The 25,205-nt window shown below is 45.1% G+C and overlaps 1 long non-coding RNA gene across 2 annotated transcripts in view; it reads left to right on the top strand.

Moving 5' to 3' along the window:
• LOC138297355 (uncharacterized) overlaps positions 1 to 25,205 on the top strand; it is a 206,535-nt gene that overhangs the window by 68,158 nt on the left and 113,172 nt on the right. The window contains exon 1 of one of the 2 annotated variants that reach the window (XR_011204045.1): positions 14,561 to 14,632. The exons of the other annotated variant lie outside the window; for it this stretch is intronic. This is a non-coding gene — a long non-coding RNA (uncharacterized lncRNA). Of the gene's footprint in view, positions 1 to 14,560; positions 14,633 to 25,205 lie in introns of those variants that run through there. 2 annotated transcript variants of the gene reach the window in all.

Below are 25,205 nucleotides of genomic sequence, written 5' to 3' on the forward strand. Positions count from 1 at the left end.
CTACCACCACAACCGCCAGCACCACCACCTGCACCGCCGCCAGCAGCAGCAGCCCCAGTGGGCAGCTGTCCGAGGCTGCAGGTGAGCACCTGGAGGCTACCACCACAACCGCCAGCACCGCCACCTGCACGCGGCCAGCACCACCACCTGCATTGCCGCAAGCAGCTCCACTGCCAGCAGCAGCAGCCTCAGTGGGCAGCCATCCAAGGCTGCAGGTGAGGGCCTGGAGGCTACCACCAGCACTGACCGCACCACCACCTGCAGCGCAACTGCCATCCACTGAGCAGCCATGACCACCGGAGAGCAGTGTGTAGTGGTGACTACATGGGCTTCAGTGCATCCTGGCCCCTGCAAAAGCTGTAGTTGTGACACCCAGGTGAGAGACTGTGAAATTCCAAAACGTCTGCATCACAGGGCTCAAAGCCCCCTCCAGAACCAATGGATGAAGGCATCCACTCAGCCCCTCCTTGCCAGGATGAAGCACACTGGGCACAAGGCCCCTTCCAGAACCAGTGGATAAAGGCATCCACTCAGCCCCTCCTTGCCAGGATGAAGCACACTGGGCACAAGATCCCCTCCAGAACCAGTGGAAGAAGGCATCTACTCAGCCCCTCCTTGCCAGGATGAAACACACTGGGCACAAGGCCCCCTCCAGAACCAGTGGAAGAAGGCATCCACTCACTGCACCCTTGCCAGGATGAAGCACACTGGGAACAAGGCCCCCTCCAGAACCAGTGGAAGAAGGCATCCACTAGAGAGACTGTGGCTTTGCACTCCCCAGGACGGAGCAGTGGGCATGGAGCCCCCTCCAGGAGAAGTGGCTTTGTACCATCTTTCGACTGAGGTGCCCCTCCATTCCCCGTTCCTCTGAGGTGCCTGTGTGTTTTCAACCTGATGCCCCTGCAGTGTTCTCTCCGTATTGAGGCCGGAGTCAAGTGTGGGCTTGGCCTATGTGTTTTGGCCCAGTGGGACAGGGACAATTTTTGAGTGAGCATTGTCCCACATTTTGTATATATTGTACATACTGTTTGCTTTCTGAACGTATTTCTAAGTATTAGTAATATTACACTCAGTTGACTCCATTCCTTTTGGCCTTGCCTTATTTCTGAGGGTTACGGGTGTTAATGTAATGTTGTAGCATGGGTTTGTGTGTATGGTGTTGGGGGTGGGGGTGTTGCGTGTTGCGTGTGTGTCACTCTTTTTCATCCCCCCCCCTTGTGTGCTAGGTGCAGTACTCACCGTGGTCGTCGTCACCGGCTTTCATGCTCCTGGTATATGAGAGGATACACCAGCATGGGGAAAACCAGCAGCTCGGGCTCAATGGCGTCCTGGTTCTTCCTTCAGTGTCGAAAGGTGAGTGGTCAGAGTACTGTTTCTGCTGTGCTTTTGATGGCGTTGGTACCGCCCCGGAAAAGCTGGCGGATGGGCGGGTTCTAATATTGTGGGTGGTACATTGTCTTCCACCTGTCTGTTGGCAGTTACGGCTGCAGTGTTTGTTGCTACCGCTGTGGCAGTCGGAGTGTTAAAGTGTGTATGTGTTGGTGGTTTCCGCCGTGGTCATGATTCCATTTTTTTTACCGCCAGCCTGTTGGCGGTGCTACTGCCACTTTAACACCGACCGTCAGGGTTGTAATGAGGGCCTAAGTGTTTGCTACGTTATCTAAAACTGCATCGTCCGCAAGAAATAATATACAAGAGACATGCTTTTACACTTAAAGTTTACATTGCCGACAGCATGGGTCAGCCAAGAAAACAGATTAAGGCCCATATTTATACTTTTTTAGCGCCGCGTTTGCAAACTTACAAAATACAATCGTATTTTGCAAGTTTGCGCCACTTTTGCATCAAAAAATTATGCAAATGTGGCGCTAAAAAAGTATAACTATGGGCCTAAGTTCCAGATTTAAGAGGCCCTAGCGCCATTTTTACGTCACATTAGCATAATTTGTTTTATGCTAATGTGGCATTAGAAGGCCAAAAACACTGAGCCATAGTTACAAAGTGGCGCAGTGCATGCATTGCCCTGCCCTCACCTAATGGCACCATGATAGCTTTGTATTTATAATACAGGGCACTATGGCACTCGTTAGCACAACTGCATCAAACTTTTTGATGCACTTGTGGTGCTTTGCTGGTCCAGTAAAGCTCGGTGAGACCCACTGAAAAGAGACGAGCGCCAGTTTATCGTCTGCGCGGGGCAGGGATTAAAAATGTATGCTAGAATGGAGCAGTGAAGTCTTATGGATTTCACTGCGTCATTTTTTTGGGGACTCCCTGCAGCGGAACGCCTCCCTTGCATACATTATAACTGTTGCAGGTATAATGTGGCGCAAAGGTTTTACAAACTGGGTAAATGGTGACATTATGTCAGTCTGTAAATACGGCACAGGGCTGTTTTATGTCGTCTAAGTGTAAAAAAAAAAATGACTCTACAGAGTCGCAAGGGGGTGGAATGAGCTCTTAAACATTTTGCGCTGGTTTGCGTCACTTTTATGACGCAAAGCCATTGCAGAATGTTAGTAAAGCGCCCTCAAAGTGTTTGTAAATATGGGCCTACATACAAGCGGTCGCAACTTTTCAGTTCTATAGCAAAGTTTAACTGGCCAATAAAGATGAACGTAGTTGGATTTAAGAGACACAATGCAAAATTGTAGGGCAAGGACATATTTAGAAATTTACCAGGAGAAGTGGGTTAAAGTTCAACACCAAGATAATTCGCAGGATAGTCAATGTTGATATTTCCTGCACCTCTTCCCAAAGTGATAAAAGTCGGAATGATTGCCTTGGGGTCCAGTTCTTTTTTGTAGCTTTTGTTTGCTTTTGTAAAACACGAGTTACAGTATGAATATGAAAATGAAAAATGTGATAAAAAGACAGTCTTTAAAAAGAAACTTCATATTCGCATACCATCTAAAACAAACAGATCAATCTGTAATCCGCTAAACCTATAACAGAGCTCGTCTGCTTCTAGAGCTAGGCGAAATAGGTTAATTGTCCCTACTTTTAAATGAACACAAGCCTCACAGTGATTCCAGTCTCAAGTGGGCTCTTTGACTGTCGATTAGATTGTCTGCAGCACTTATCTATTCTTCCATAATTGTAGGCGACGAGTCCAACATTTATAAAAACTGAAGTTCGTGCTCTAATTAATGTGACTGCATATGGTTTTATGAAATGATATTCGAAGAGAGGTGCTCGTGCATTTCATTAGTGAGTGTTACTGTTTGACATCATTTCGTACATTATTGCTAGCCTTAATATGATTTCAGCCATATTCATGTTTTATGGGTACTTTAAAATGTGTCACAATATTTAAACTATGCAAACACGATTTTGGACAGTAATTACCTCCAAAAAATCACCAAAAGCAATCCATGAGATTCAAAACAGTGACACCTCTGGGATTTAGACTGATTGCTGTACGTTTGTTGCCAAAATGGCTTCGACAGCCGCTAATTGCTCTGTTGCTCCTTGCTCTTCCCTGAATGTGCTATTGGGAGTGCTCATTGTGTGAGTTTATACACAGTTTTTTGCTGAAGGTTTGAAGCCTCAAAATATATGCGTCTTTTTGTTGTCTTAATGCTGTGCATCTCAGCTCTGTGTTGGACATGTGTTTGTCTAAGCAATGCCGTGCATTAGCTTGCCTTAAAAGAGTTGTCAGAATATTGAAACACTTCACAACTGGCAGCGTTAGTGAGTAAAAGGACCATAATAAACCTAGATGAGGTAGTAAGTTGTTGTCATTGTTTTTAGGTACGTAGCCTACTCATACATAAATACAAATTACAATAAGTCAAACATTCCACTAAAAAGTATTAAAACACTGTTTAACGAACAAAATAAATACAAAAAAATCCATATATTCAATTTTATGCTTGCCAACACCATATACAGAGCATTAATGTTGTACCAGCCTGCCTTAGAGTGGTCTTCCTCCAAACATTTTTCTTTCACCCCTCCTATTTTTAATGATCTCGTTTTTCCTGGCCTTAGGACTTTGAGCACTTTGCCACTGCTGACAAGTGCTAAAGTGCGCATGCTCACTCCTTAAATCATATTAATGTTTACTTCTCCCCAATGGGCATTTAATTTACTTGTAAGTCCCCAGTAAAGTGGTACTACATGTGCCCAGGGCATGTAAATTAAATGCACAGGTCATGTAAATTAAATGCTACCAGTAGGCGTGCAGCACTGATTGTGCCACCCACTTAAGTAGTCCTTTAAACATGTCTCAGGCCTGCCATTGTAGCCTGTGTGTGCATTTTTAAACTGTTCTACCTGGCACAATAAACCTTTTTGCCAGGCCCAAACCTTCCTTTTTAATGCATGTACATCATCCCTAGGGTACACCCTGGACAGCCTAGAAAGCAGGGTGCACTGTATTTAAAAAAATGGACATGTACTTTTCAGTTCTATATCTCCTGGTAGAGACAAACTGCTAAATTCATTTTTTACTATCTCAATACCCATCACTCTCATAGGATAACATTGGAGTTACCTAATTACAGTTAATAAGCTGTCATTTCCAAATGGGAATAGGTGATTAGTTCATGCTTGGTGTTTTTGGAATTGTAATGAAAAATCCTCTCTGTTAGAAATAGGGTCTCTAGTTGGCAAAGGTATACTCCCTTGTCCAAGTAGAGACCACAATCCTAGTCAGGGTAAGTCACACACAATCCAAATGATCCTGTGCTCACCCTCTGGTAGCTTGGCACTGAGCAGTCAGGCTTAACTTAGAAGGCAATGTGTAAGGTCTTTGTGCAATAAATCATGCAATATCACTATGAAAACACCTAAAAAATACACCACACAGTTTTAGAAAAAAATAAGATGTTTACCTGAGTAAATGAAGGTCAAAACGATCAAGATTTGAAAAACACAAGACGAAATATCACTTTTGCATTGATAAGAAGATTCTTAGGGGCATATTTATACTCCGTTTGCGCCGAATTTGCGTCGTTTTTTTCGACGCAAATTCGACGCAAAACTAACTCCATATTTATACTTTGGCGTTAGACGCGTCTAGCGCCAAAGTTCCTGGAATTAGCGTCATTTTTTTGCGTGAACACCTTCCTTGCGTTAATGATATGCAAGGTAGGCGTTCCCGTCTTAAAAAATGACTCCGATGCTATTGCGTCGGATTTATACTCCCGGGCAAAAATGACGCCCGGGAGTGGGCGGGTCTAAAAAACCCGCATTTGCGCCGGATTTTAGCGCCTGGGTCAGGGCAGGCGTTAAGGGACCTGTGGGCTCAGAATGAGCCCAGAGGTGCCCTCCCCTGCCCCCAGGGACACCCCCTGCCACCCTTGCCCACCCCAGGAGGACACCCAAGGATGGAGGGACCCACCCCAGGGACATTAAGGTAAGTCCAGGTAAGTATTTTTTTATATCTTTTTTTGTGGCATAGGGGGGCCTGATTTGTGCCCCCCTACATGCCACTATGCCCAATGACCATGCCCAGGGGACAGAAGTCCCCTGGGCATGGCCATTGGGCAAGGGGGCATGACTCCTGTCTTTGCTAAGACAGGAGTCTTTTCAATGGGGGATGGGTGTCGTAAAAAAATAGCGCAAATCGGGTTAAGACGTTTTTTTTGCCTCAGCCTGACTTGCCCCATTTTTAGACGCCCAAACGCCATTTTTCCCTACGCCGGCTAACGCCATTCAATAAATACGGCGCCCGCATGGCGCTTCAGAATGGCGTTAGCCGGCGCTAATTTTTTTGGTGCAAAACTGCGTTAGCGCAGTTTTGCGTCAAAAAGTATAAATATGGGCCTTAATTCTTTGTGCACACAAAAGACATTTGTTGATTCTTAAAGTACCTGGTATGTGTCAAAATTAAACGCATGAAGACCGCAGAGGAGATGCGTGGAAAGGAATGTGACGCACACAGATGCTGCTTCGATTCTTCCTACGCTGCAAGGGCTGTGTCTCGATTTCTGGCACACAGTCTTGGATCCTCACTGCAATGCTGGGTCTTTGGATGCCCAGGGATGATGCGTGGAAATCCTGAGCATGTGGGACGAAGTCACAGGTCCTGCATCGATCTGCTGTGGCGATGTGGCGGAGTTTGTCGCACCGCAGGTGCTGCGTCGATTCCACACACAGGGGCTGACTAGTTCCAGCTCAGCGATGCGTCGATCCGGTATGACTGCATCGAAGTTCCAGTTGCAGAGCAGACACTGCGTCGATCTACATTCGGGGAGCTGGTTTGCGTCATTCTTGTTCAGCAATGCAGCGATTCTTTCACTGATTGGCAGGCTGTGCATCGATTCTGGCAGGCCGTCGGTCAATTTTCACCGTACACGGAGTTTCCTTGAAGAGTAGAAGTGTTTTTGGCCCTGATACTTCAGGAACAGGAGGCAAGCTGAATCCAAGCTCTTGGAGAACACTTTTCAGCAATGCAGCAGGGCAACAGCAAGGCAGCAGTCCTTCACAGCAAAACAGTCCAGATGAGTTCTTTGGGCAGCCAGGCAGCTCCTCTTGGAAGGTTGCAGAATCTGGTTCAGACTGTCTTTTCCAGGAAGTGTCTCATTTGGTGGAGTCAGGGACCCAGCTTATGGTCCCAAAAATGCCTTTGAAGTGTGGGAGACTTCAAGGAGTGGTTTTGAAGTGCACAAGGTCCCTTTTCAGTACAGGTCTGTCTGCCAGGGTCCCAGCATGGGGTTTGGCAGTCCATTGTGAGAGAGCAGGCCACTAGCCTTTGAAATGTAAGTGTCAGGCCCCTCCACCCTTCCAGCCCAGGAAGACCTATTCAGTATGCAGATGAGTGCAGGTGTGACTGAGTATCCTGTGTTTATGGTTGTTTGACAGCTTTCTGGTGCAATTCATCCAACCAGCTCAGTAAAGATGTTGATTGGAGACAGACTGTAAGGTACAGATGGATTTTAAGTGCAGAGAAATAATCACTTTCTAACAGTGGTATTTCCAAAATAGTAATATAAAATCCAACCTCACCAATGAGCAGGATTTTCTGTTACCATTCTGGCCAAGCTAAACATGACCTGTTTACCCCTTTCTGTTCAGAATCTACCACTCAAACAGTATATAAGGGTAGTCCTAAGGTTAGCCTATGAAAGGAGCAGGCGTCACAGTAGTGGAAAAATAATTTAGGAGTTTTCCACTACAAGGACACGTAAAACCACACAGGTATATGTCCTGCTTTTTAACTACACAGCACCCTGCCCTATGGGTTACCTGAGGCCTACCTTAAGGGTGACGTATATGTAGAAAAAGGGACGTTTAAGGCTTGGCAAGTACTTTTAAATGCCAAGTTGAAGTGGCAGTAAAACTTCACACACAGGCCTTACAACAGCAGGCCTGAGACATGGTTATGGGACTACTTATGTGGGTGGCACAACCAGTGCTGCAGGCCCACTAGTAGCAGTTAATTTAGAGTCCTGGGAACATGTAGTGCACTTTACTATGGACTCACTATGCCAATTTGGTATGAGCCAATGTTACCATGTTTAAGGGAGAACGCATATGCACTTAAGCACTAATTAGCAGTGGTAACATTTGCAGAGTCCTAAAGCCACCAAAAATGAGGTCAGAAAAAAGAGAAGGAGGAAGGCAAAAAGTTTGGGGGTGACTGCATAGAGGCCATTTCCAACATTCTGTTATGGTGAAGTAAAATTTTAAATTACAATTTTGGAAATGGCACCCTTAGAAAGCTGGGGCATCAAAAACAAAGGTCCTGATTTAGAGTTTTGCAGATGGGGTTACTCCATCACAAATGTGGCAGATATCCTGTCCAGCATTGGGAATCTTATGATGGCAGATGGGAAATCCGTCATGTTTATAACAGAGTAACCTGTCCGCCAAACCCCTACTCACGCCCAAAGTGATATAGAATGCTTGACTAACCGCAGCTGCTGGAAATCGTTCGGGCACACAACACATCCAATCTGTTTTCCACCCACCATGCCACCTCAATTTGGATCCAGCCATGTGCAAATCAACATTGACCCTTCTCTAACTGGAGCACTCCAGCCTGAACTGCCAGATCCAGTCCTCCCTGAACTAGAGCACAAGCAAACCAGGACCAGTTTTGCCCTTAATATGGGCTCATCAGGCAGGCACAGCTTGATTCCAATGGCACAGTGAACACAGTACCCACATCGGGACATGCCCATCACCTTTAGCGCATCAAAAACAAAGTGATGGAGTAATGCTTGAATTACTCTCACCACTGGTAATCAGTCAGGGCAGCATCCCAATCCATCATTTTTCACCGACCATGCCACCTCAGTTTGGACCCAGTCATGTGCAAATCAATCTTAATCCTGCTACAGTGAGAACAGTCCAGTCTGAACTGCCATGTCAAGGCATGACAGAACCAGAACACAAGCAACCCTGGACCAGTTTCTTCCCTAATATGGGCTCATCAGCCAGGTATAGCTTGATTCCAGTGGCATAGCAGTTTCAGAGGCCTTCCTGTAGCCACCCCACACACCATCGTAGCCTGCCCCCAGTTTTGATTTTTTTCCTGGTCCACTCCCTTCCTCCACTCCCAAATCTTCACCTTCTTTCCGCCCCAGTGTCCCTAAGGAGCTTTTCCTCGCCACCCTTGACCTATTCTCTACCCCTCCCCCTGTCCTTCTCCTCGAGCCACGATGTCCAGAACCCAGCCCAGCACCTCAGTCACCCAGTCCATATCCGCTGTGGTTTCAGCTGCTGTGAGAGGTTCCAAGGAGGCACCCGTCAACCCAGCCAGTGTGCCACCAACACCTGCCAAGCCCAAGAAGGTCCCGCCACCTAGTAAGGGCAAGAAGGGGAGAGCAGCCAGATGTCCACAGTTGGTGCTCTGTGCTTTTTGGCTCTATTTTCACTGACCACTTTAAAATTGCACATCTCTGGTTCTACTAATTGAATTTTCCTTTTTTTGGCATTGTTGTATTTATCAAAGATTAATCTGTTTTTCTACATCTTTTGAGAGGTCCTTTTATGGTGTGTTTTCACTGTATTACTGACTGAAGTGTTTCACAAATATTTTACACATTGCCTCTAAGCCAAGCCTAACTGCTCGGTGCCAAGCTACCGGGGTGATGAACACAGGTTATTTTAGGGTTTGATTGTTACTTCGCCCTGAAAAGTATTCTGATTCCTGCTTGAGAAGGGTTTCACCACTCTCAACCAAAAACCCAATGTATTACAGTAAGAAATTATAATGTTCTAATTTAAAAATTCAGTCACTAAAAAAGAAGCAGACTAATATTTACAAAACTACACAGCTTTGCACGACTATGGCCACTCTATTAATTATGGTGCTCCTCATAAAAAAAACTACCCCTACTTTTATTTTTTCCTACTCCACCGGCTCATTAACCTGTAGCTGCCACAGTTTAACCTCTATAATCATAATCACCCAGGATCTGTATAATGATGAGCTTTAAGATTATAAGATAGTGCAACTCCGAAACAGTGAGCAAGGGTTGCTTTCTGTTTCTGATCTGGGCTTTCTGAAAATAAATCCCCACACTGATGCAATCTTTTTTTGGAAAATCAAGGAAATGTTCTTAATTAATACACCTTGTATTAGTGTAAATTATACTGTAACATTCAAGTGCTTTCCTAGCTATTTGCACTCAAAGATCTATCACTTTCATCTTCAAGTGTTTCCATATAAAATATACCACTCACACACAAAGACCTATCATAAGCACAAGAGGCTATATCAGGATCCAGTTTGAGGGCTGTGCAGATGAAGAATGCAACTATACATTAATTTCCCTTATAAAGTGCTGCCTACAGTGCATACATTAACTCACAAAAATCTCTCGGCTAGTGACTAAGCTGCAGACAATGAAGCTTGGAACCCGAACATCAACTGCTCTTGGAAACACAGAACAGTAGTGGCTGCTCTGTGTTTCTGAGCAGTGCTGTCTGCAGTTCATGCATTAACGTGTGGGTTTTCAAGTTAACATATGCATTGTAGATATTGCAATTTCAGAAACAACAAATGCCAGGACTCATTCTGCACAATGCTTGGAACAGATCCTGGAAATTAGCCCAGAGTTTCCATAATCAAGCCACATAACCTCATGTCTACGATGTCCACCTCTTGTGGCTTCCATTGAAATGTTACCTCCTGATGCTTAGATACCTAAACTTTAAGCATGAATCCTGAGCTCACTCTGTGCAATAAAGGAGAAGTTGTATATCTACGGGGGCTTAACACTATGAATGAGTCGACTATATCTTTGTACGTTGTCAATTGAGTCATATATTTTTTTTGTGTCTTGTTCGTACATTGTCAACTTTATTGGATGTGTTTATATATTTATGTATTTATTTATTACACTTATATAGCACACCTGGACCAAAATGTATTATGGTTCTTTACCGAAAGCAGAATTGTTACATCAGAATGTGAGGTAAATGAGAAAATAGTCAGAGAAAGGAAAAATAACATTGTCCATTTCGGTTGAGATGCACTTGTGAGATCAGTTTATTGCTAGGTTTGGAATTGTCTGGGCTTGTGCTTTTTGAAGTGGCTTGAATGAGCTGATGGGAGTTACAGCTGTTCATTTTAGTTGTAACCAGTGAAATGACGGCTTTGGAGAAAGATTGCTTCTGGGCAGCAAAGGCTCTGAAATTTGGAACTTTCAGTAGCTGAGACCTTCGGCTCCTAAGTCCTTGTGCTCTTCAGTAATGTTAAGTAAGTCTGTGTTAGATGGTGGGCTGGCCTTATGGATTGCTTTTACTGAGGGCTTTCTCGGTATGGTATTAAAGAGACCGCTGTTTGTTTAGTCATCAGAAACTTTACCTCAGAAGAGGGAGCTTGTTGAAGAAAACCCATGCACCAACACAAGTAGGGCGCTGTTTTTATTGACATAAGTATAGGAACCCTGGGTGGTATGACTGTTTTTCAAAACCTACAAATTACAGAGTTTTCTCTAACAGGAATGTGAGGATATTCTGTTATTTTAGCCAAAGCCTGAAATTTGCAGGATATTCCTGCTGCAAAAATAGTCTTCGGCAGTATAACAGACTTTTAAAAAGGCAAAACAGATAGCTCTGTGCTCTTCAGGCATGTTCTAGGACTATGCATTTTAAAAGAAAAAGCTTCAATATAGAGACTAAAAGCAAGAAGACTCAACCAGGCTATCTGGATGTGCTGGACTGGGCCAAAGTCAAAAGTTCAGGCAAGATTCAGTTCCAGATTACTCCCAATTAACTTTTATCTTCACAAGTTTTGTACTAAGAGTCTCATTTGCTTTAGGGACAGCCATGAGGAGCAAAGAGCATCATGGCGGCAGTCAATATGGTGTGATGAGCAGGCTAGGTGTCCCGGACAGGCAGGCTGGATCTTTACATTGATGGTCCCCTGTGGACAGTTGATGCTACTGTGCAAAGAGACTGCTGGCAGTGGCTCGCACTGGAATTTGGTGTGAGGGACACAGTTTGGGTGCACATGGGCCCATTTGCAGTCGTGAAGAGCCCAAAAGCTTGATTCCTGGGGCCAGTGAGCCACACCAAGGGTCTAGGATATGACAGGCACCACTTGGGGATCAGGAACTCACTGACAACAGGTCCCTGAGGCCAGCAGACTATCCTATTGAATTACTTGGGGGTCCTGGGTTCAAAATGAAGCTGCAGATTCAGTTCTTTTCCCCCAGACAAGCAAACCAAGTCAGCACAGCAGAGCAGCAGTCCAGCAGAGTGAAAGTCCTTGTAGCAACACAGCAGCCTGTCCTACTGGCAGAGTATCCACAGGCTCAGAAGTGTAGTCAATAATGTAACTGAGGTCCAGTATTTATAACCAGTTGTGCCTCAGAAGTGGGGAGAAGCTTCTAGAGGCATGCCTTTGAAGTGCACAGATTCCCTGTCTTCCTGGTGCTGGCTCCAGACTAACTACAGGGGGTATGCAGCCCTTCTTGTGGAGGCAGGACACAGCCTACTCAAGTGTAAGTGGGGCTGTGTCCAGCCGAATCTTCCCATCCTGACAATGATAGTGCATCCAGTCACATCTAAGCTCCCATTATGTGTTGCTGACTAGGAGAAATGCACAAAGCCCAACTGCCAACAACACCTAGTCGTGTGATCAGAGACAGGCAATAGGCACCACATGGCTAAGCCAAGAAAATGCCAACTTTCTAAAAGTGACATTTTCTGAATTCTTTATTAGACTTTATTTTGGCTATTGCCATATAAACATTTCGAACAATAAGTTAAAAGAATAAAACCATTACATACTTTTCTGAATTGGAATTTAAAATCCAATTTCACCATACTTTCGGATTTTAAAGTGTGATTCCAGAGACACTAAGCATGAACTGATTATCTCTTCCCAATTGGAAATGACACTGTTGAAACATAACAAGGCATCGCCATTGTAGTCCTAGGGGAGAGCTAGGTCTTGAAGTAGTGAACAAAATTAATTATGAGGTTGGCATGCCGACCGTCGGCCTGCCAGCCCTGTGGAGAAAAGACCACCACAGAGCTGGTGGTCTCCCCCTGGGCCAATTACAAGGTGGCCACTGAGCTGACTGGAGAAAACCTCAGAAATCAGTGGTTTCTGACAGTCAGCCCAGTGGAAACTGTGGGGTGGCAATGGCCTTGGCTCCTCATGTCATGCTATAGCAACCAGTGTGCATTCCGAGGATGCTGGGCAGGGTGTGCCCTGCTCATGACATGGTTGTGGGCAGAGCAGGCCCCCCTGTGCCCTCTAGCACTTCCTTCTGTGGGGTGGCAATGGCCTTGGCTCCTCATGTCATGCTATAGCAACCAGTGTGCATTCTGAGGATGCTGGGCAGGGGGTGCCCTGCTCATGACATGGTTGTGGGCAGAGCAGGCCCCCCTGTGCCCTCTAGCACTTCCTTCTTTGCCAGCCCTTTCATGGCAGGGACCCCGTCATGAAAAGGCTGGCGGAAAGGGGACTTGTGATGAGCACCATGGTGCTGAACTCATTGCGGCAAGGGCTGACCACGACTCTGACTCATGCCACCCAGATCGGGAACCATGTTCCAAAAAACAGGTTGCGACCCGAAAAGTGTCCCGCAGCAGAAACGGCTGTCCAAAACCCAAACTGCTGATCTGACCGCGGCCCGCAAGATGGATTCCGCCGGTCTTCGCGGCGTCACAAGTGGGGGAACTACTTTGTCTCATTTCACTCTTGTGAAAAAGGTATAGTTTGTATTCTTGACAGAACAATGATCCCATTAAAAAAATTCACCCAAGTAAAATGGAGACACAGAGGTCACCCTGGCTGCTCTAACCCAGTTCGTTGGAAATTTGCAAAAAGAGACTCAGGAATTCTCACGCTTTACAAGTGGCAGCCAATGCCCCCCAAAAGGCTTCTATACCTGTACAAAATGTTCCATCTGCAAACTTGGTCTAACAAAAATTAAAACAATCAAAATTAATGACCAACCATTTGAGATACGGGACTTTATTAACTGCGAAAGTACTAACAGTTTATCTTATCAACTGTCCTTGCAATAAAGTTTACATAAAAAGTACAACCCGAGCACTTAAAATACAGGTACAAGAACATTACCGTAATATTCAAAAGGATGACATTAAGTTTCTGTTAGTTGAACACTTTAAGTGTCACCCCCACACACGTTCCTTCACATTCAGTGGTCTAATGCAACTAAAGCACCCTCGGGAAGCAACCTTGAACTATAATTACGACGGAACAAAAGTAGACTTATTATTCACCTTGATATTGTACGACAAGGTCTCAAGGATCCTGAATGGCACTACTGGCTTTAATAATTAACCTCACGCACATCATTAAGTGTGGTTTTATTTGTATCTATTTAAATGTTTTTGCATCATCCGCCAACATTGTGTATTATGTAGTTGGTCTACTTTTTCACCACACAAAAATTATTTCCTCCCTTTCTCTCTCCTCTTCTTGTTTGCCTCTTTTTTTTTTTTTTTTAGATAATCTACAGGATTTTCCCTGCAAGTTAAGGACATCCAGTATGTTAGACACAAAATACCACTTATTACTGTAACTTTATAGGTACACATAATTTTAACTATTTGTTCAAACCCATCCATATTCTGTTTCAAACCCATACTGAGATAATTGCCTTAAATTAATAGCCAAAATATTTAAAATCTTGATCTGTTCTATTGAATGTATTCAATATGTATAGACTGTACATGGATTTACCTCGACACTTGTCTAGATCAAGGTGGCTGCCGTCTTTCCCACCATTCTGAACGACGTCTTAGTATTCAGATTAACTAACATAAATGAAGGACTTCCTCCAGTAAGATATTTGTTCAAACGAAAAAGCTAGCACCGCAACTGAGCTACGTTTTGTTCTTTTTCTAAAATGGTGCTTATTTATTTTTGAGACAACTAAAATTAAATAGGGTTGCCACTTTCCTTTACTCTTAGAAGAGCATCCTTGCAAATAGATTAGGCAACATAAAAGAAGGACTTCGTCCGATCCCCTTTTTGTCACAAAAAGTGAGAAAGGACTCATGCAGCAATTACCCCTCTCGGCCCACACTCAGTTAAGAGAGAAATAGGACATGGCCCAACTTTGCCGTACATCACGTATAAACAGGGCCACACTCATGCAGCTTTTTTACATTCAATATGGCACCGATATAGAACGCTGCGACCCTGCGTTATGGGATTTACCCTAGGATTCTTACTCCAGAGACTAAAGTAAGGAAAATTAGGATCATCCAAATGAATATATATCCATGCCGAACAATTTTGAAAGTGTGCTCTTTCTGAACCTTATTATAACCATATTTTAACTCCATACTTTCATTCTTTGAAGACACAAGACATATCTACTCTATGCATGATTAGTCTCAATTTGCCTTATTATTCCACATATCATCGTGACATGTTTCTCTAATTTTTATTTGGGAAACCTACACGCATATATAGTATGAAAGTTTATTACTGGAAAGGCTTTTCCCTTTAATAACTGTACTACTGCTTACATCTTGCTTTGGGATATATACCATCAAAATATGTCTTATTCTTAGTACTAATAACCCACCTATACAGTGAATTTTACGGCTCAAAAATAACTATTCTATTTTTTATTCTGATTACCTACAATGTAAAAAAACGAACTTAACTCAATGAAAAACACAGTGGTATGATGTTTATTTATTGATTACAACTATTAAGATATATTTCCATGGTATCTTTTCACTATGACTAGTACTAAACACTTTCCCCTAAATTTGTTAGCACCAAAATAAACACCCTTGAACTACTTGTATGTCATGTGTTGAAAATGTGTATTTATGTAATGACCTGTATCTGGCTGTAATCAGTACACAGTTGTCATAGCACCAACATCTGTAAAATGACAAACCATAGGTGACAGTAAGTAGAGGTAAAAGGAAGTTAATGTCATCATGCCACAGCCACACAGAAATGTGAAGTTGTAATGTCTCACCTGTGTGTTATTGGAAGTAGTGACGGATAACTGATATTCTGTTGTCCTCATCCTCAGCCTTTTCATCCTCACTGTCATCAGGGTCTACTGCTGCCACAAGGGCATCTCCTGTCTCCTCCTCCTGCAGAAGGGTACATGGCGTCTGAGGGCCAGGTTGTGCAAAATGCAGCATTCCACTACTATCTGGCAGACGTTCTCAGGTGAGTAGTACAGGGATCCACATGTCATATGGAGGCACCTGGGCCTGGCCTTCAGGAGGCCGAAGGTCCTCTCGATGATCTGTCTGGTTCGCCCATGTGCCTCATTATAACATTCTTCAGCCCTTATCCTGGCATTCCTCACAGGGGTCAGCAGCTATGATAGGTTTGGGTAGCCAGAGTCACCTCCAGGTATTGAAGGACAACATTTAGCCACGCACTATCCTGTGGGGTCAAAAGCATAGGCATACACTAACATACAATGCGTGGGGACCATGGCTCACCTATTAGCCACACCCTGTGCCTCTGTAGTTGTGCCATCACATTTGGGGTGCTGCTGTTCCTTAGGAAAACGGCATCATGCACCGACCCAGGATACTTAGCATTGATGTGAGAGAGTCTGCCAGGCACACCATCTGCATATTAAGTGAGTGGAAACTCTTACGATTCCTGTACACCTGTTCATCCTGGAGGGGGGGGGGTCTAATGCAATATGCGTACCGTCAATCACCCCAATAATATTGGGGATATGTCCCATTACATAGAATCCTGACTTCACAGTGGCCAAATCTTCCACCTGGGGGAAAGCAATGTAGCTGCACATGTGCTTTATCAGGGCAGACAACACTCTAGCCTGCACGATTGAGAACATTGGGTGTGACATTCCTGCTGCCAAGCCCACTGTTACTTGGAAAGAACCTGTCACCAGGAAATAGAGCACTTGCACAAGAGGGGGGAGCCCAGTCGGATGAGATAGATGAGATCAGGTCTGGCTCCAACTGGGCACACAGCTCTGATTGTGGCCCTGTCCAGTCTATAGGTGAGGATAATGTGCCTGTCTTCTAGTGTAGCCAAGTCCACCAGATGTCTGTACACAGGGGAATGTCTCCAACTCCTCTTCACCCGCAGTGGTATGTATCTAAGGGACACAAGAGTGAGTAGGCTGTCACAATTGGAACACAATAACCACAACAGCAGTCCACATGGTGCACTTTTGTATTGGGACAGTGTTAATAGTGAAGTATGTGCCAATTTAATCTGTGATGCAGTAATTGTCGTTATGCCTGTTCCCCCCCCCCCTTGAAATGGCGACCGCCTGTCCTGTATGTAGGGACAGGTGGAAGTGAGGTAACTCCGCTGACGTTGGGTGTCATGGCGGAAGGCAGTCTTGCACTGCCGTGCAATTCCTCATTGGATAGTATGGGGCTTTATGGAGTACAGTGGCCAATGGGGATCTACGCTGGCGGTGATGGTGTACACTGCCACAGACGTGACCGCCATTTTTCTATCTCAATCCTCACTTATTTCCTGACCTTCAACAGGAGAACACCTGTACCTACGTGTGCTGCTGTGACCTGTGTCTGGAACCTACCATGGCCGTGTGACAGAGGAAAGGGCCCCTGCCTTCACTTCAGAGGAGTTGGAGCGACTGCTGGATGGGGTCCTACCCCAGTATGGACAGCTGTATGGGCCTCCAGACCAACAGGTGAGTACACTTTGTCCACAGTGCATGTGGCAAGGATGCATGGAGATGTGTGTGCAAGCATCGGGGAAGGGGGAATGTCTTGTGGCGATGTACATGTGTGCTGGGCTATGTGTGTGCCATTGGTGATGGAAATGGGTATGGTGGGCCATTTGTGTGACAGGCTGGACTGTTTGTTTAATGGTGCTCTTCTGTCTGTATTGCCTCTGCAGGTCAGAGCCCATCAAAAGAAGGGAATATGGCGTGCCACGCCAAGGACGTGCAGACCCTGGGGGTCTATGGCAGGCGGAGCATCCACTGTCAAACGGTGGGAGGACCTGAGATGCTGGGCATGGAAGACAGAGGAGGCCCAGCTGGGGATGGCCTTCCAATGAGGAAGGGCTGCCTGTCAGACCCTGATACCCACACCCCGATGGCCCACATGCTGGTGGTGACCTACCCTGAACTGGATGGGCGCTTGAGGGAATCACAGCAGCCACAAGGGGGTGAGTACAGTGGGTATCAACACATATTTTGGCTGGTGGGGTGGTATCTGGGTGGTGGATGTGTTATTGGTTCCCCCTAAGGCCAGGCCAGACATTGCAGCGTGGGTCATCTGAAGGGTAATGGGTGAATGGCAAATACAGGTAACCTAGCTTGTAAGCAGTCTATTTCAGCCAGGGCATCGTGGGTCCCAGGAGTGCTGCAGTTGGCTGTGTGTGGTCCTCAGCTTGCCTTAGTGACTAGCCATATCACTGGTAGTGCAATGCATAGTGCTTAAGCCTGTTCCCTGTGTGTGACGGTGATGTGTATGCCAATAGCGGTGTTGGTGCAGTCATTAACCCAGTGTATCCTTTGTCTCTCTCCCCCTCTTTCTTGTTTTGTCATCTGGCAGAGGAGCAGGGGCACCGGTGACAGAGGGACTGCATCCCACAGGACCCAGGAGGCTGAGTCCACCGACGTGAGGGAACCAGTGGGACGGAGGGCAAGGGCTGCACCACGGCAGAGACTGGAGGAGACAAGACAGTCCCATTCTCATCAACCCCATCCCATCCCAGGCACACATACAGATGAGCATGCACACAAGACAACACCCAAGAGTGGCACAGGCAAACACAAGCACCACACTTCATCCCACAAGCACTCACGCAAACACCATACAGGTGCAAACACGACAACATCCACTGCCTCCACGGTCTTCCCCTCCTCCTGCTTCCTCCCATTCACATCCACACTCACACCTGCATGCACTACATCAACATCCACTACCAGCATCACCACACCAAGCAGCACACTACCAGCATCACCACACCAAGCAGCACACACACCTCACTGGCAGACACCTCCACAACAGCCATGCACTCGTCCCCTCTGTCCTCTCCCACCCTGTCTGTCCCCTCCCTCCTAAAGGACACAAACGCAAGCACTCACACACCCAACAGCCATCCACCTCACATCAGCATACAGCCCATTTACCTGCACCCAAATCCAGCAGACATACAGCTCCACCAACCACTCCCTCAACCTCCACTCCCATTACTCCTCCCACCCCAACGTCCCTGAAAAGCTTTTTCTTTCCTAACTTGACCTCTTCCCTTCCCTTCCCCCGTCCTGTCCGTATGAACAGGGTACCAAGGACACAGCCCAGCACCTCAGCTAAACAGTCCACGGGGACAGTGGCAGCAACACCTACTTGTGGTGGTAAGGATACCACACCTCCATTGAAGAAGGGGAAGGAGCCTGCACCACCAGGCAAGAAGGAGCCTGCATCTCCATCCAGGAAGGGGAAGAGCCCATCCACCCCTGCCAGGAAGGGTAATGTACTGGGGGAGACAAACCCCTCTACACTTTCACCACCACCAGCTGTCACGGGGGCCCCACCCTCAGCTGATGAATTGCAACCATCAGCAAGTGCAGAGGCTCATTTATCCACCACCACATTGCAGCCATCAGCAAGTGCAGAGGCTCATTTATCCACCACCACATTGCAGCCATCAGAAAGTGCAGAGGGGGCCCAGGAGGCTCCTACATCCACCACCACACTGCAGCCATCGGAAAGTGCAGAGGCAGCCCATGAGGGACCTCTATTTGCCAACGCACTGCAGCCGTCACCACCAGCAGACACCATGTAGGCCACACTCCAGGGGGTGCTGTATGAGTTGCCCCTTCCAGAACCAATGGGAAAGACACCCACCTGAGAGACTGTGGCCTTTTACTCCCCAGGACAGAGCAATAGACAAGATGCCCCATTCAGAACCAGTGGGAAAGACACCCACTTGAGAGACTGTGGCCTTGCACTCCCCAGGGCAGAGCAATGGGCATGGAGCCCCATCCAGAACCAGCAGGCTTGTTCCCGCATCCGGCTGAGGTACCCCCCTCCCCCTGAGGTGCCTGCCCATTTGCAAACTGATGCTCCTGCAGTGTGCAATCTGAATGTGGTCAGGATTCAAGTTGGGCCTTAGACTGTGACCTGTGGCCATGTGGGCCCTTTGAACATTGGACTGGGAAGTGTCCCTTTGTGTACATATCTGTTTCATTGACAAATCGAATTAGTTATTTAGATGTTGATCTGATTACAATCACTTTCGTCCATTCCTGTTGTCCTTGCATTTTTCTGCCATTTTTCGGGGACAAATTGTTTTTCATGTGCAGCTGGACGTGTGGTGTCGTGCATGTGTGTAACTCTCGTTTTCCTCCCTCCCTTGTGTGCTAGGCGGCTGTAATCACCGTCCTCGTCTTCTTCAGCATTGGTGTTTTAGGTGGAGCATTATATAGATAATTGGAAAGACTTGCAGTTAGGGTTCCACGGCGGCGTTGTTCTTCCCCTTGTCTCCAATGATGAGTCCTTTCTCTTCTGTGATGCGTTTCCACCAGGCTTTTGATGGCATTGGTACCATCCCGGAAAAGGTGGAGGAATGATGTTTCTTAATATGGTGGGCAGTACTTTGTCTTCCACCTGGCTGTTGGCGGCAACTGCCATGTGAGTGTTTTCGCCCTGGCGGTTGGTGTGGTACATTCGCTGTCTATGGAAGTTATCACCGCCATGGTCATAATTTGGCAGTACTTACCCCCAGCCTGTTGGCAATATTACTGCCACTTCATCACTCACCGCCAGAGTCATAATCAAGGCCTATGTTTTTGAAAATGGCACTTTTAGAGTAGGCTTTTTCTTGCTTAAACCATTCTGTGAGACTGCTTGTGTTTGGATTCCCTGTCTGTCTAGAGGAGAAGTTCAAACAGCTGAACTGTCAAACTGACCCAGTGACACAAAGGGAGCTGGGGTGTAGCCTGCATATCCTGATGGGCCATCTGGGCTGAGGGGAGGAGTGGTCACTACTGCCTGAAAGGGCTGTGCCTGCCCTCACACAATGCAGACTCCGCCCCCTGGTGTGTGCCTGGGGCCTGGCCTTGGCAAGACAGGATCTTGAAAACAATAGAGACATCTCTTTGAAGTTGGCCTACCTCAAAGGCAGAAAGGGGTATACAAAGAGCACCCAAAACCCCTGGAAATCAGATTACTTCTGGAACCAAAAGGAACCTCTGGCAAGGAGAAGAGCTGGAGAGCTGAAGGAGTACTGCCCCTTTGCCTGTGTGTCTTCTTTTCTGGGTTGGCCTGCAGTAGCTGCTTCTGCCTGAGAGAGGACAAAGTCTGACTTTTGTGTGACTTCCCACTGGTAAAGAATCTACAAGGGCTGGCCTCCTGGTGTTGAAGTCTCAGGGACAACAAGGACTTACCTCTGACAGCACTTGGACTTTCTGCTGAGAGTCCTGTCCTGCCAAGTGGTGCCTTAACCTGTCTCTGGGACCTTGAAAAGTGAAGCCTGTGGAAAAGGACAGAAATCCATGCAAAGACCGTGGTGCGGGGAAACTTTTGACACACTACCCACTTCGCTGCTGAAAAACGACCTGCTGTCGGCCTTGAGGCTAAAACAGACGCTCCACCTGCATTGCGGCTGGAAGATCGATGCAACGCGGCTGGAGAAACTACATGCAACACCCACAGCAGCTGATGTTAATGACACAAGCCCCCATGCAGTGCGGTTTCTTGACACCGCGCATCTGAATTTCGATGCAATATTGCTGGGTGTGGAAAATCAACGCAAAGCCTGCCCGGACCCGAGGTGCCTGTCCGGATCGATGCATTGCTCTCTTGCCGGAGAGAAGAAATGACGTACGCCGACCCGACCGAAGGAGGAACAACGCACGTTCTCGCTTGCAAGTGAGAAATCGTCACATCGATGGCCTTTTTCGATGTGTGGTTTTATTTTGACGGTACCCAGGTACTTTTGTACAATAACAGCATTCTCACTGTTTTATAAAGGATTAAGACTCTTACTCTTTTTAAAATTCATAACTTGACTCATATGTTGGGTTTTTGTTGTTTTGGTCTTGTGTTGTTTAGATAAATATTACCTATTTTTCTAAACCTGTGTTTAATTTTGTAGTGTTTTCACTGAGTTACTGTGTGTATTGGTACAAATACTTTACACCTTGCTTCTGAAGTTAAGCCTGCCTGCTCATGCCAAGCTACCAAGGGGGGGTCAGCTGGGGGTTAACTGAGGGTGATTCTCCTTTACTCTGACTAGAGTGAGGGTCTTTGCTTGGACAGGGGGGGGTACCCTGCCAACCAACAGCCCCATTCCTAACACTTAATATTGGAGATTCTCTACGTTACGATCAAAAAGGGTCTGATTTTTTGTTTGGCAGTCCAGAGACCGCATGGCAGTAGTGGCGATCCGACCGCCGCAGGTCTGACAGTCCGACCGCCATATTACACTGTAGATGATTGCATAGCCAAAGGACCACCACGGTTCCACCCGCACTGCCAGCCTGTTGCAAACCGCCATATTGGCAGTCTGGGACTTTCAGCTACCATAAGACAGAGCAGGTGAGGGGACTGTTATCCAAATTACAAAGCACCTTCCTGTCAACCAGACTGTGTTGGTGGGCACCACAAGCTTGAGCTGGCAAAATTGAGGGAATTGGGGTGTTTGTACCCCAATCCCTTTTTTCACATCAGCCCCCAAAGTGGATGCCTTCCATCCAAGGCCCCCCATCACATTAGGAACTTCACCCTCCAAACAGATAAGTAATACTGTGTGTGTACCTGTCACATTTCCTGCTTTTGACTAGAATGGACATGTATGGTCCGTTCTTCAGCAATGGCATTGGAGCATGTTTAAAATATTTTTCTGCATATGTGTCTTTTTTCCACAAAATCTACACACCTGCATCTACACCTATGGAAAACTATAATTTTTTTCCACTTTCATCGAAATTGCTGTTGTGCCGGTGGGAACATAGTAATATGTGGGTGTGGGACCGCCACTGTGGAAGGTCTTCTGAGATCGTCGCTGTGGCGGTCTGGCAGTCTGACTGCCAAACTCGTAATCAAGCCCAAAGTCTCAAGGTGTTTGCACACAGGTCACTAATTGTCGCTTTGACACACTCAGACATGTCCTGGTGATTGTATCGTGGAAGTGCTCTTTCTAATACACTATGGTTGTGCATTTAACGTGATGTATGAGCGTGCATTTTTGTGCAGATACTAAAAGGGTTGCATTGTGTACAGCACTCTGATATGTTCTTTAGCTGGTTAAAGTGCATTACCTGATTTACATCATCTCATCTGTTGTAGTTCACCGCTGACAAAGAGTTATAAAGACTTGAAATGCATTGGGCATTTGACAACTATTGTGATGAAATTTCATAACTCCGAAAGGATGCAATTTGCTATTGATTCTTTTTTGGGGAAATTTGATACATTTTGATAATGTTAGATTTACTAAAATGTTGATGAGAACTAAAGTTTTATGATTCAATTTTTGCATGAACTGTGATGTAATCCTTGGATAATCTTAAATTCAACTTAAATTGAAATTGATTTAGCCTGATTGACAAGTGTGGCTGCAGTGCATCCTGGGACTGGTAAGCATACCCCTATCACCAGATATAAGTATTTATATGCGTTCAGAGGACAGAGAAGGTTCCAAGACATTACACAAGCGAGTTAGATCAATTGCATTGAAACTCATGCTGCAAAAAAAATCAGTGTATGTCAGGGATATGCAACATTCTAAAATGACGACCTATGCACTAGTGTGCTGGCAAGTCTGCAAAAGAAAGTTCAGCAAAAGTATCCTTCAGAAAAATACTTCAGGAACACAATAAAATGCTTTATTAGCAAAATATACACTCTGAGAAAAATAGCCAATTACATCACATTGTCCTGTGTTCTGTGCAAACTGTGGGGACATTGCAGGGGGTCATTGATAGGGAGGGGTGATAATTTGGAGCAGGATGAAAAAATAATTTGAAACCGCAAACATATAAAGAAAATGGTGCCTCTGTGAAACTGTAGCATATGTAAATAACATTAACACATTTTACATAAGAAATAGTAACAGTATATTACACATTAAAACAGACATATAAATAATGAAAATATCTATAGGACCTTATTAAAGAATACAATTTATATAACAAACAAAACTCATTTAAAAAAGTCATTTTTTGTAAATAATTTCAACATTAAATAAAAAATATAACAATCATGTAAACGCATTTTAAGCAATCAGATGTAATATAGCAGCAAGTAGGACATGTGTTGCACTTTTGAAGGTTTAGAAAAACTATTCCCATTCAATGTAAGCAAAATAGGGGAGCGTGTTGGACTTGGAGGTGTTTCATTCATTATTAGTATTCTGTCATGAGCAACAGTAGAGAAAGTGTTGGACTTTGAAGGGATTCAATTTATTATTCCCACTCCAGCTTGAGCAACAGTAGGGAATGTAGTGGAATATGGAGTGTGATATTTACTGTTCCCACTAATCCATGTAAGAGCTATTTACAGTCTGATTTTTGGAGAGAAGCATGTCTTATTGTTTAAGGCTGAGTGACATGTTAGTTCATGAGCATAAAATTGGTGCGTACTCAGTGGGGATCTTGCCTGTTGCTGTGCCAATTGTATGGCAAAATATTATTTACAAAAATATTGTGACAAAGAATATTCTGTTAGAAATATCTTCAACCAAAATATTGACTTTATATGCTTTCTATAAAGATTAGAGAATGTATTAGACTTTGGAGGCATTGCATTTACTGTTGCCACTCAAATGTAACCAAAATCAGGGACAGTGTTGGGTTTTGAAAGGGTTAGATTTGCTATTCTCACTTCAATCCAAGCAACAGCAGGGAAGGGTTTAGACTTTGGAGGAGTTAGATTTACTATTCCCAGTCAAATTTGGCAACAGTACAGAAAGTGTTGGACTTTGGAGGACCTAGGTTTACTAGTCCCACCCAAACAAAAGTGAAATTAGGGAAAGTGTTGGACGTCTGAGGGGTTAGATTTGCTATTCACACTCCACCATATGAAAAGCAGAAAAAGTGCTGGGCTTTGAGGAGTTAATTTTACTATTCCAACTCCAATCCAATCTAAGTGGCAGTAGGGAAAGTGTTGGACTTTGGAGCCACTAGATTTACCATTTGCACTTCAATTTAAGTTAAAGCAGGAAAAATATTGGACTTTGAAGCAGTTGGATTCGCTGTTTAGAATCCCTTTTTTAGAGAAAAAATGTGTAATCATTGGAGGTTGAGTAAGAATAATAACATGTTACTCCTTGGGCCTAATATGGGTGTGCTCAGAGGTATCTGTGCCAGTTATATGCTAAAATGTAATTTACAAACCTATTGTGACTAAATACTATTGTGTCAAAAATACTACAAACAAAAAATCAAGTTTACATAGTTTGCATGCAAAGTGGCAAAATATCATGTTAAAAATATTTTGGAAAATAATATAATTACAAAGGCAAGTACATCAATGTGTGTGTGTGTGTGTGTGTGTGTGTGTGTGTGTGTGTGTATATATATATATATATATATATATCAGTGTCGGTTGCCACTGGGTAATTAGTCAGGACCTAGTTTCTTTAGAAAAATCATTTTTTGTTTTGCTAATAACTTTGGCGCTGTTTGATGGATCTTCACAAACGTTTCCAAGCGAATTAATTCAAGGCTCATTTCAGCATCTGTCTGGAATATATATATATAATCACCTAGTGATGGCCGCCACTAGGTAGTTATAGTTAGGACCATGTCTCTATTGAAGGTAGTTTTTTGTTTTGCTAATACCTTTTGCAGCGCTTGATGAAATTTCCA

Source organism: Pleurodeles waltl, chromosome 5 (genome assembly GCF_031143425.1).
Source record: "Pleurodeles waltl isolate 20211129_DDA chromosome 5, aPleWal1.hap1.20221129, whole genome shotgun sequence".
Lineage (NCBI taxonomy): Eukaryota > Metazoa > Chordata > Amphibia > Caudata > Salamandridae > Pleurodeles > Pleurodeles waltl.